The 12151-nt window shown below is 39.6% G+C and overlaps 1 protein-coding gene across 2 annotated transcripts in view; it reads left to right on the top strand.

Moving 5' to 3' along the window:
* Nucleotides 1-12151, top strand: part of LOC309607871 (uncharacterized protein) — a 25994-nt gene extending 13843 nt beyond the window's left edge. For both annotated transcript variants that reach the window (XM_082347000.1, XM_082347001.1), the window contains 2 exons: nucleotides 1575-1689; nucleotides 4023-12151. The gene's annotated coding sequence lies outside the window, so the exon portion shown is untranslated. The remainder of the gene's footprint in view (nucleotides 1-1574; nucleotides 1690-4022) is intronic.

The raw sequence follows: 12151 nt of genomic DNA, 5'->3' as shown, positions 1-12151 counted from the left end.
GCGCAGCAAATAAATACATAAAAATAAATTAATTAATTTTTTAAAAAAGGTTAATTATAAGCCCCAGGCCTTTTGGACTTAATAATCCAATAAACCCCAGAACTTAACTGAGCTTCCTAAACCAAAAACCTCTCAAAGAGTGTCAGGTGCTTCCGACCCTTGCATTCAGTGTTTCTCAAAGTGTAATGTGGCATATGCAAAGACTCAGAGGTATGAGAATGGAACAAGCTTGGGGAACTGTTGTTGAGTTGGGTTTGGCATTAGTCTTAGGATGACTTTCAACGATCTGTTTGAGAATAGAGATGCAGACGTAGAGAACAGAGGTGTAGACACGGGGGTGGGGGGGATGAACTTGGAGATTGGGATTGACATATGTGCACTGCTGTGTGTAAAACATAGCTAGTGGGAACCTGCTGTATAGTGCAGGGAGCTCAGCTTGGTGCTCTGTGGTGACCTAGATGGGTGGGATGGGGTGGGGGCAGGAGGGAGGGGATATATGTACACATGTAGCTGATTCACTTCGTTGTACAGCAGAAACTAACCCAACATTGTAAAGCAACTATACTCCAATAAAAAAAAAAAAAAAAACGATCTATTTGAGTGACTATGTGAAGCTTGATATCTGTAATCAACCAGGAGAGCTCAGATTTGGGAGGTGGTAGAAAGTTAAAGAATTCAATTAGAGAAATGTCTTTGTTATATCTGTGGAAATCCCAGTAGAGCTGTTCACCAGACTATAGCCTAACTTCCTAACTATCCCCAGGCCTAAAACTCAAACTCTGTATTCTCTGCACATATGAAACTCAAAGGAAATCTGGACTTTAAAATTACTTTGTTATTATTTTTCTATTTTAGTAGTGATTTCTTACTCCTGGGTAATGGGCCTGAAATCCTTTTGATCCCTGAAACTTAGTAATTTGAGGTACAAGGTGAACACCAAATTGATAGAAATTGCAGATTGCTTTGGTCCACACTGTGGACAAGTAGGAGGGAACACTGTGGGAAGTTGAAGTGGTATTCACTTCAGAGTAAGACTGTGTTGCTAAGGATGCACAGTTTCCCTGAATTCTCATCAGCAATTCAAGCAAGTCAGCTATAAGACACACTGGATTCCAGGTAGCTCTAAGCTAACTTGTGCCCTCAAACACTGAGGTGACAGACGCATGTTAAAAAGCACATCATGAAGTCTCTGTTATTGAGGTGGTGCTTACCACACTACTCAGGTAACTTTAGGCCTGGACATGGGGCCTGAAGGCGGAGAATGTCATGGTTCTGCAGCTCAAATTGAGGAGATAGGACCTCACTCAGGGCATGAGGCATGTTAGAGAAAGTAAGGCACGTACTTACAGGCAGTGAAGGGCCTCAAAGAAGCACCAGGAAGTTGACTTTGCTATGCTGGGTTGAAGGTGTTAATTCTTTGCCCTACTTTTTCCTGCCTTTGGCAATTGAAGGACACTGTGGTTTCCCCCTGCTCTGCTCTGGAGAGAGTTCCCTGTCACCCCCTGTCTATGTTGTTATCGCCATTGTTTTCAGTATTTACCTCTTTGGGCCCAGCTGTCTTGGTTTGTTCATAGGATGGTGGTTTGCAGACAGAGTCGTCTGGGTGGAGAACACCCTTCTGGGATCAGCACTGAAGTGATGCCATATCCCACCCAGACCAGCACAACTGTGATTCCTAAGCAGTAAGTAGTGAGTATTCTGAAAACTTTGAAGGAATAGACATTCTGAAAAAAGAAATTTCATTCACTGAAGAATTGAGTGTTAGGAGATCAGGATATATGTAACATGGTTTTTCCTTATAAGCTCAAATTAAGGTATTAGTGATTATCTATTTTAGGTTGGACCTTGTGTCAAGTACTAGGAATACAAAGATAAATGAAAAAAGCACCCTACTCTCCAGAGGCTTACAGTCTATTTGTGGACAGGGAGAAAGGAGTAGATAGAAAATAATAATTACAGTGATAAAGCCATTGGATTTATACCGAATGCTTTGCATTGTAAGTGTAACAAGTACTTATGAGAAGGTTGGAAAAGCTTTGAAGGAGGATGAAATCTTGAAGAAAGAATGAGTTCTTCAGCCACATGAAAAGGAATGAAGGAAGGTACAGTGGGAATAACATGTGAAAATCATGGTGCATCTGGGAGAGAAGAAGGAAGTTTTCAATGTGTATGATTTTTCAGACCTGACCATAGGCAGTTACAAAGGCTTTATCCCTCTTGGGTGTAAAGCTACCCTCCTACACAAGACTTCGAGGCACAGCCAGTGCATGCAGTCTCTGAAGGGAGTTGCAGTCAAAGACTCAGACCGCCTGGCCAGCCATGCTTTTAGGCATATCTGTACTCTTAGCCCAGGCACCTCCTTTTGGGGCCCTTTTTACTGGGGGTCTTGCCCGAGTAACTCTTCAAGATTCTCTCACCGCAATAAGGCAAGACACTTTTCTTCACTCTGACTCAGTACTAGTACTTTTACAATCCTAGCCTTTCCCCTCTTTCTTCCCCTGGCCTCCGGGTCCAGAAAATGACTGGAGCCTTTTGTTTGGTGCTGTCTTGGCAGTGACACAGTCCCCACACCTGTGCTGATTCACCTGACCCCTGCCTGGCACTGTTGCATGGATAAGAATAAAACACTGCAGGAGCCAGCACTTTTTTGTTGTTGGGCCTCTTGCTAATGCTATTGCAGTAAGTGATTAAAGGCTTGGCTGTTACTTTCATTTTTGCCTGTGTTAACTGACTAATGCAACACATTCTCACCACTCTAGGATCCAGGCTAGAAGAATACTCCTACCTTGAATATGCTGCTGTTATGGCAAAAGAAAAACAGTGGTAGGACCACATGATGGCTTTTAAAGCATCTATTCAGGAGGAGCATATGTCATTTCCACTTAACGTTTCGTTAGTCAAAGCAGGTCAAATCACCAAGCTTACTATCCATAGGGTGGAGAAAAATAAAGCTTACAAAGAGGACAGTGAATAACTAAGAAAAGTAATATAATTTACCATTGAGATAATGGATCTACCATATTGGCCAATATTTTTGGAATGCTTCCTATGCTGGGGCTTTTTCTGAGTACCTTACATGTGTATTTTTCTCAATAAAAAATAATGAAATGATATACATACTACTATATTCCCATTTTACAGCTAAAAATATTGAGGAACAGAGACAGCTAGGAAACGGTAGAGCCAGGAATTGAAACCAGAAGTTCAACTTGACAATGTTTTCTCCTAACCACTATTCTATATTATGAAAGTTTTGATCTGAAGGTTGTTTATGCACCACAGTGGGCCAGTGTGTTATGCTGGTAAAAACTTTAAAGGTGAAATTCAAGAGCCCTTGGTCTCAACCTATCTTTACCTCTAAGTAATCCTGTTACCTAGGCTAATGCCACCTAGCTGGGCCTCAGTTTTACATCCTTAAAAATAAGGAGACAGGCTAGATATTCTCTGATACACCTTACAGCTTTGAGGTTTTTATCATCTCTCCAAATAGATAGTAAAATGCTTTGTAATGTGATGACCTCTTCTTTAATCTGCTACTTTCTATATTGTTATGTTCACTGGAGCTCTTGAACAAATGAGTCTCCTCACCAGTCCCTTCTTTCTATTTTACTTCTCCTGCTTTACATTAGTGATGATACTAATAATGAGTAGCTTCCATTTATTTAGACCTATTCTGTTCCTGGTACTTTTTCAGGCTCCTTAGGGTAAATTATTTCATTTAAAAGTATAGATGCTATATTTAGAAAAGAAGCAAAGGTGGAAAAAAAAATGCTCTAAACATCCCTTTTAAGAACTTAAAGCACAGGAAAATAAACCCAAGAAAGCAGAAGGAAGAAAATACTAAAGATAAGAGCAGAAATTAATGGAAAAGCAAGTATGTATTCTTACTTAGAACTTTCACACATAGAGTTGTGTTTTATGTAGTTTCTCTCTGTAGGCTACTGTCATGTATGTTACATTTGACTCCCTCTTTCTGCCTCTGGGGAAAAGATGCTAATTTCATGATCAACCTGTTCTTTCAGATGGTGACTCCTGGCCTTAAATAAGGAGTCTGTTTCAAAGCAGAGTTTTCCAAGAAGTCTAACACACAAGGGAGATGTTCAGAAGACTAAGTGGGAACATCATCAGGGGCTCCACACTGGACAAGTTCATAGCCTTCTGAATAATTTACCCAAGTGGGAGAGGAGCCCCTTTGAGGACGCACAACTTACATTGCCTCAAGCCATGGAGACTATCACTCCGATAAAGAGGCCTAAGATACCTGGGAGAATTCACCCTGAAGTTCAGTCCTGTCGATGCTGTGGGCGTGGGAAATTCTCCATTCAGCTTGTGCACAATTTCCAACTTCAACTGTAATAAAAGAAGCAGCCACTCGTAAAGTGAGTGGAAGTCATTAAGCCAAAGATATCCCTCCCTCATAAGACAAACCCTGGCACACTAGCAGCCCTGACCAAGCACCACCACATCCAAACTTAAAGAAAGCCCTATAGATCCTCAACCAGGAACGACCTTCAGTGTAATCCCAAGTCTCAATAAACAGCAGAGAAGCCATCCTGAAAAGAGTTTCATGAGAATTAAGAATGTGGTAAAACCTTCAGACACTGGAGTGATCTTAGACATCAGAGAACCCTTGGGGATATCTTCATTGTCAGAAGCCTTCTCTGTGAGCTCAAGTCTCATTGAACATAAGCAAATTCATTTTGGACAGGAGCCTTATCTATGTCACGAATGTGGCAAAGCCTTTAAGTTCTCTGATAGCCTTGCTAAACATCAGACAATCCACACTGAAGAGAAAACTTACTGGTGTAAAGAGTATAATACTGTAGGATTCATTGTGTTTTGAGTCTGGTCACCCGCCAAAGAACCCACAATGGAAAGCACCATTATGAATGTAGTGAGTGGGGGAAGGCCTTCGTTTGGAAGCCAGCACTTAATTACCAGAAAACCCGTGCTAGAGAGAAAATCCGTAAATATTAAAATGTGGGAAGGCCTTCACTTAAAAGCTCTATCTTATACATTGGAAAATCCATACTGGAACAAAACCCTATGTATGTATGACCACTGTGGGGATGCTTTCAGCGTTAGCTCAGCTCTTAAAGTGTAACAAAAATTCCTTGTGGGGAAAAGCTCTTTAAGGGTAAATAATGTAGGAAAGCCTTCAGTCAAAGTTCATATCTTATCAGGAATTCCCTGGCAGTCCAGTAGGACTCCACACTTTCACTGCCCCCCACCAAAAAAAAAGAAAGAAAGAAAAAAAAAGTTCAGATCATGTCAAACATCAGGGTCCACACTGGAGAGAAGCTTTATGACTGGGACAGGTGTGGGGAAATCTCTTGAACTCATCTCTTACTAAACAGAGGATACACAACAAAAATGAACCTCAATAGTCAAATATGTGGTAGAGGTATAACATAGAACTTTTCAACATCAAATGTCACCACTAAGAAAAAAACCCAATTGCAAAAAATCACTTTAACTGGCATTATTTTATGCAGTTAGACAAGTATTATCAGAGAGACTTTGTCAGGTCACTTTGGGCAAAGTTGAGTTAGAACAGATTCCTGTGACAGATCTCAGTGGATATTTAACTGTCTTTGGCACAGTTAGCTTTTCATTTTCTACAGTAAATGTAGAGAGAGTAGGGGGATGTCTTTAAAACTAACCACAACCTTGGATAATCCAAATACTATTACATTTATTTTTTGTTTGGAATTCATGATGCTAATTAAATACTTTTTCTAAGAATGATTTTGACATTGATTCCTGGGACGCAACAGGTATACACTTCTACCAGACTTACTCCCTTTTACTTTTTTTTTTTTAAACATCTTTATTGGAGTATAATTGCTTTACAATGGTGTGTTAGTTTCTGCTGTATAAGAAAGTGAGTCAGCTATACTTATACATATATCCCCATATCCCCTCCCTCTGTCTCCCTCCCATCCTCCCTTCCCACCCCTCTAGGTGGCCACAAAGCACCGAGCTGATCTCCCTGTGCTATGCGGCTGCTTCCCACTAACTATTTTATATTTAGTGGTGTATATATGTCCACGCCACTCTCTCACTTCGTCCCAGCTTACCCTTCCCCCTCCCCGTGTTCTCAAGTCCATTCTCTACGTCTGCGTCTTTATTCCTGTCCTGCCCCTAGGTTCGTTAGAACCGTTTTGGGTTTTTTTTTAGATTCTGTATATATGTGTTAGCATACGGTATTTGTTTTTCTCTTCTGACTTACTTCACTCTGTATGACAGACTCTAGGTCCATCTACCTCACTACAAATAACTCAATTTCGTTTCTTTTTATGGCTGAGTAATATTCCATTGTATATATGTGCCACATCTTCTTTATCCATTCATCTGTCGATGGACACTTAGGTTGCTTCCATGTCCTGGCTATTGTAAACAGTGCTCTAATGAACATTGTGGTACATGACTCTTTGAATTACGGTTTTCTCAAGGTATATGCCCAGTAGTGGGATTGCTGGGTCGTATGGTAGTTCTGTTTTTAGTTTTTTAAGGAACCTCCATACTGTTCTCCATAGTGGCGGTATCAATTTACATTCCCACCAACAGTGCAAGAGGGTTCCCTTTTCTCCACACCCCCTCCAGCATTTATTGTTTGTAGATTTTTTTATGATGGCCATTCTGACCCGTGTGAGGTGATACCTCGTTGTAGTTTTGATTTGCATTTCTCTAATGATTAGTGATCCCTTTTTATCGTGTTAGTATATCTGGGAAATGCAGCAAATAAATATCTGTTTTGGTAAATCATTTCACAAAATTTCCTATCCTTTGTTAAAAAAAAAAAAAAAAGATGGTGAAATGTGGGTGGGCCATGTGCACATGTGATATGCTGAACACAAACCGTATTTACCTCATTCATCTTTGTGTCTCTAATATTTAAAATAGTGACTGACACAGAGAAGGCTTGTGACACATGTTGTTGAATGACTGCTTGAAGGGCTCTGTTTATGGGTTGGTATCTATTCAGCCTGAAGAGGGATCTCTAATTCTTTCCTATAGGATCTGCCCTCTTCCCAGACCTGGTCAAGAAGTAACCTTGGGTGCTCAGTGGGGATTGATTACAAACTCATTTCATGGTGCATCATAATCATTGGTCTGTGTGTGGCCTTACTTTCAATTTTATACATTTAGGCTTTTAACCAACTCCTTATTATAAACAGTCTTGGTCTGAACACCTTTGGGAGTTTTTCTGGAAAACATACACAGGAATGAAATTGCTGGGTCATAGGTTATGCACTATGTCAATTTTACTAGCAGGTAATGGTTCCTGTTCCTTGGGAACTAAGAGATCTATCTGGTGCCTTACATGATCATGATGTCACCTTTTCTGTGTGGGTTCCTAAGAGCAGCAGATACCCCAACCAGCCAGGCACCCTCTCATCTGGTGAGGATGGGGTGAGGTGAATCTCCAAGGTAGGAATAAAGAAACTTCAACTTCAAGAATAATGCCTGACTTCTCAGGGTCTGTTGAAGCAAACTGATTATACTATTTAAAATACAATGTGGTTAGGGACTTACCTGGTAGTCCAGAGTATAAGACTCCATGCTCCCAATGCAGGGGGCCTGGGTTCAATCCCTGGGCAGGGAACTAGATCCCACATGCCAAAACTAGGTGTTCTCATGCCGCAACTAAGAAGCCTACATGCTGCAACTAAAAGATCCCACATGCCACAATGAAGAGCCAGCATGCTGCAACTAACACCTGGTGCAGCCAAAAATAAATACTTTTAAAAATACTGAAAAAATAAAATACAGTGTGATTAAAAGCTATATATCAGACCATGTTGTGGATAAAGGGGAAAATGAAAGCTTTTTCCCTTCTACCTAAGAACATCATCCCAAAAAGGGAGTGTACCGAGTGCATAGGTCCTGACATTGGGCCTGGAGACACTAAAATTGGATTCTGGGGACTGCCAAAGTGAGGGTTAGTGCTGGTAAATTCCTTCCCTTTGGTGTGTGGGACCCCAGATGACCACACTCTAAAAATAAGTGTGAACCACACACAGACAGGCTCACCCAGGGGACTGCAGCTCAGCTTTTGAATTTCTCAATTTCTACAGTTGGATTTAAGTGATTCCATAATGCTAGTGCCCTCAGGTACCAGGAAATCCTCTCTGTAAGGACATAATAGTCTATTAGCTCTGAAATTATTATTATTTTTTTTAATAAATCACATTAGGATTTTTTTTTAATTTTATTTATTTATTTATTTGTTTATTTATTTATTTATTTATGGCTGTGTTGGGTCTTCGTTTCTGTGCGAGGGCTTTCTCTAGTTGCGACAAGTGGGGGCCACTCTTCATCGCGGTGCGCGGGCCTCTTACTATTGCAGCCTCTCTTGTTGCGGAGCACAGGCTCCAGACACGCAGGCTCAGCAATTGTGGCTCACGGGCCTAGTCGCTCTGCGGCATGTGGGATCTTCCCAGACTAGGGCTCGAGCCCGTGTCCCCTGCATTGGCAGGCAGATTCTCAACCACTGCGCCACCAGGGCAGCCCCTCAAATTATTTTTACAAGCAATTTTGCGAAAACTTTTTTTTAAACTAGGCACAAGAGAAGACAAATAATGCAAAGAAAAGTCAACAGAAGCAATTGAGAGTAGAAACATTTCTACTGGGAATTCAGAATTTGAGTTACTGGGCACAGATTTTAAAATAATACGTACAATGTTCAGAAATGAAAGATAAGAATTTTAACAAAAAATGGGGAACAATGGAAAGAACTAAATGGAAATTCTGAAATTGAAAAACAAAAACAAAGAATTTGTGGATGCATATAGCAGCAGATGAAACAGTTGAAGAAAAGATGAGTGAACTACATAGTTGAGAAGAAAATATCTAGAATGAAGCACAAAAAGGACAAAAAGGATGGATTATATAGGAAAAGGGTAAGAGACAGAGAATACAGATCTAAAATATTTGTAATTAGGGTTGCAAGAGAAATTAACAAAATCGAAGCCAGACACAATATTTAAATACATAACAACTAAGAACTTCCTAAAATTTAATTTAGACACGTGGTTAGCTCCACTGACAGCCAAGCCCCAATCCTTAGGTGCTTTCCAAAAGTCACCCTATTAACATAAAAGATCTCAACATTGAGGAAATTCCAAGGTTTTTAGGAGCCTAGTGCCAGGAATGAGGAGAAAGACCAAATATATTTCTCTTATTATAAATCACAATAATCACAGGCACAATCTACCAAAACCCCAACAAGGATAAATAGATCATCTGATTGGCCTTTATCTATTAAAGAAATTGAATCAATAATTAATAATCTTCCAAAACAGCACCAGTGCAGCTGGGTTCACTGGTAAATTCTACCAAACATTTCAGTAGAAATTTTATAAATATTATTTCTTAACAGATGATAGAAGCGGAGGGAATACTTCCTAATTCATTCTGTAAGGCTAGAATTACCCCAATACCAAAACTAGACAAAGACATTACTTGAAAGGAAAACTACAAACCAATATATTTCATGAATAGATGCAAAAATCTGCAACAAAATATTAGTAAGTTGAATCCAACAATGTATAAAAAGAATTATACAACATGACCAAGTGGGATTTATCCCAGGTATGCAAGGTTGGTTCACCATTTAAAAATCAGTTAATGTAATCCATCACATCAATAGGCTAAAGAAGAAAAAATATATAATCATATCAATAGATGCAGAAAAAGCATTTGACAAAATCTAACACCCTTTCATAATAAAAATTCTCAGCAAACTAGGGATGGAGAGGAACTTCCTCAACTTGATAAAGAACATCTACCAAAGACTTCCCTGGTGGCACAGTGGTTAATAATCTGCCTGCCAATGCAGGGTACATGGGTTTGAGCCCTGGTCCGGAAAGATCCCACATGCCGCAGAGCAACTAAGCCCATGTGCCACAACTACTGAACCTGTGCTCTAGAGCCTGCGAGCCACAACTACTGAAGCCAGTGCACCTAGAGCCCATGCTCCGCAACAAGAGGAGCCACTGCAAGGAGAAGCCCATGCACCACAGTGAAGAGTAGCCCCCACTCACCACAACTAGAGAAAGCCCACGTACAGCAATGAAGACCCAACACAGCCAAAAATAAATAAATAAATAATAATAATAAAAGATAAGCAGTAGCTTCAAAAAAAAAAATCTACCAAAACTACAGCTAACATCATACTTAATGGTAAAAACCTAGATGCTTTCCTGCTAAGATGAGGAATAGGACAAAGATGTCCCTTCTCACTTCCATTCAACATCATACTGGAAGACTTAATGCAAATAGAGAGCCCAGAAATAAACCCACACACCTACAGTCAATTAATCTTTGACAAAGGAGGCAAGAATATACAATGGGGAAAAGACAGTCTCTTCAGCAAGTGGTGTTGAGAAAGCTGGACAACCACACATAAATCATTGAATTTAGAACACTGCCTCACACCATACACAAAAATAAACTCACAATGGCTTAAAGACTTAAATATAAGACATGATACCATAAAGTTCCTAGAAGAGAACCTAGACAAAACATTCTCTGACATAAATCGTAGCAATGTTTTCTTAAGTCAGTCTCCCAAGGCGATAGAAATAAAAGCAAAAATAAACAAATGGGACCTAATCAAACGTATAAGCATTTTTTTACATAGCAAAGGAAACCGTAAACAAAATGAAAAGACAACCTACAGAATGGGAGAAAATATTTCCAAATGATGTGACAGACAGGGGCTTAATTTCCAAAATGTACAAACAGCTCATACAACTCAATAACAACAACAACAAAAACCCAATCGAAAAGTGGGCAGAAGACCTAAATTGACATTTCTCCAAAGAAGACACACAGGCCAACAGGCACATGAAAAAAATGTGCAACATCAAATAATTATTAGAGAAATTCAAATCAAAACTACAATGAGGTATCACCTTACTCTTGTCAGAATGACCATCATCAAAAAGTATACAAATAGGGACTTCCCTGGTGGTCCAGTGGGTAAGACTCCATGCTCCCAGTGCAGGGGGCCTGGGTTCGATCCTTGGTCTGGGAACTAGATTCCACATGCACACCACAACTAAGAATCCGCATGCCGCAAGTAAGACCTGGCGCAGCCTAAATAAATAAATAAATAAATAAACAAACAATTAAAAGGTAGATTGGTAATTTTAAAAAAGCGTACAAATAATAAATGCTGGAGATGGTGTGGAGGAAAAGGAACCCTCCTACACTGTTGGTGGGAATGTAAATTGGTACAGCCACTTTGGAAAACAGTATGAAAGTTCCTTAAAAAACTAAAAATAGAGTTACCATATGATCCTGCAATTCCACTCCTGCACCTGTATCTGGAGAAAACTATAATTTGAAAAGATACATGCACCCCAATGTTCATAGCAGCACTCTTTACAATAGCCAAGACATGGAAGCAACCTAAATGCACGTTGACCGAGGAATGGATAAAGAAGATGTGGTATGTATATACAGTGGAATATTACTCGGCCATAAAAAAGAGTGAAATAATGTCATTTGCTTCAACATGGTTGTACCTAGAGATTATCATACTAAGTGAAGTAAGACAGAGAAAGACAAATATCATACGATATTGCTTATATATGGAATCTAAAAAAAAAAGAGAGAGAGATACAAATGAACTTATTTACATAACAGAACTAGACTCACAGACATAGAAAACAAACTTATGGTTACCAAAGGGGAAGGAGGGGGAGGGATAAATTAGGAGGTTGGGATTAACACATACACACTACTATATATAAAATAGATAGCCAACAAGGACCTACTGTATAACAGGGAACTATACTCAATATTTTGTAATAACCTATAAGGGAAAATAATCTGAAAAAGAACGTATAGGGACTTCCCTGGTGGTCCAGTGTTTAAGACTCAATGCTCCAATGCAGGGGGCCTGGGTTCAATCCCTGGTCAGGGAACTAGATCCTGCATGCCGCAACTAAAAGATCCTGCGTGCCTCAACTAAGATCCGGTGCAGCCAAATAAATAAATAAATAAAAATAAATATTAAGAAAAAGAAAAAAAGAACATATATATACATTCTTTTTTATGGATATGTGTATAACTGAATCACTGTGCTGTACACCTGAAACTAAACACAACATTGTAAATCAACTATCCTTTAATAAAA

The sequence above is a fragment of the Balaenoptera borealis genome (genome assembly GCF_965194805.1).
Source record: "Balaenoptera borealis genome assembly, chromosome: 12".
NCBI classification, from domain to species: Eukaryota; Metazoa; Chordata; class Mammalia; order Artiodactyla; family Balaenopteridae; genus Balaenoptera; species Balaenoptera borealis.
The sequence above is the reverse complement of the archived record's forward strand: the minus strand, read 5'-3'. Positions and strand labels throughout refer to the sequence as shown.